This window comes from Brassica oleracea, chromosome C3 (genome assembly GCF_000695525.1).
Source record: "Brassica oleracea var. oleracea cultivar TO1000 chromosome C3, BOL, whole genome shotgun sequence".
Lineage (NCBI taxonomy): Eukaryota > Viridiplantae > Streptophyta > Magnoliopsida > Brassicales > Brassicaceae > Brassica > Brassica oleracea.
Genome location: NC_027750.1, coordinates 55446012 through 55446861, shown reverse-complemented (window position 1 = coordinate 55446861; position 850 = coordinate 55446012).

Here is an 850-nt window from a genome sequence, read left to right as displayed (position 1 = left end):
CATGAATCTTATTGTTGTAAACTTAAGGATTTAGAACTGTAAGTTTCTGTATATTATTAATGAATAAGTGTTGCTTTTATATAGGGGTTACAAGAGAGATACATGAAAATACAATAATAGGAAAGATTACAAATCATAAACATAAACGAATTAGAAAATAGGCAAGTTGTAGCCGCCTCTCTCTCCTCTCCAAGTCTCGCGGCCGCCTCTCTCTCTCTAGGGTTGGGCCGTCTCTCTCTCTAAATGTATGGGCCGGTTATCGACATCCACCAATTGATTTATAACACTACCCCTTGGATGCCATAGCCATACAGGGATTGTAATACGCTTAATGTTGCCTCAATAAACCCTTATCAGGAAAACCCAGTGAGACAAAACCATGATGAAGGAAAAAGAGCACAACACGTATTACTCCCCCTGATGTGAAGCTCAGTGGAGGTCCTTCAGCCTACGCATCCCAATCTGATGCGTGAGCTTCCTGAACGTGCAGGTATGAAGTGCTTTGGTTATGAAGTGCTTTGGTGAATAGGTCAGCTGAATTGTCACTTGATCGTACTTGGACGACCTGGACTTCACCGGCTTTCTGAAGCTCGTGAGTAAAGAAGAACTTAGGCAATATGTGTTTCGTCCTATCACCTTTAATGTAACCTTCCTTGAGATGAGCAATGCACGCAGCATTGTCCTCATACATCACAGTTGGCTTTTTGCACTCGGCCATCCCGCAATCAGCTCGGACGTGTTGGGTCATCGACCTCAACCAAACACACTCGCGGCTGGCCTTATGTATGGCCAAGATTTCCGAGTGATTAGATGAAGTGGCCGCGATGGTTTGTTTCATGGAACGCCATGA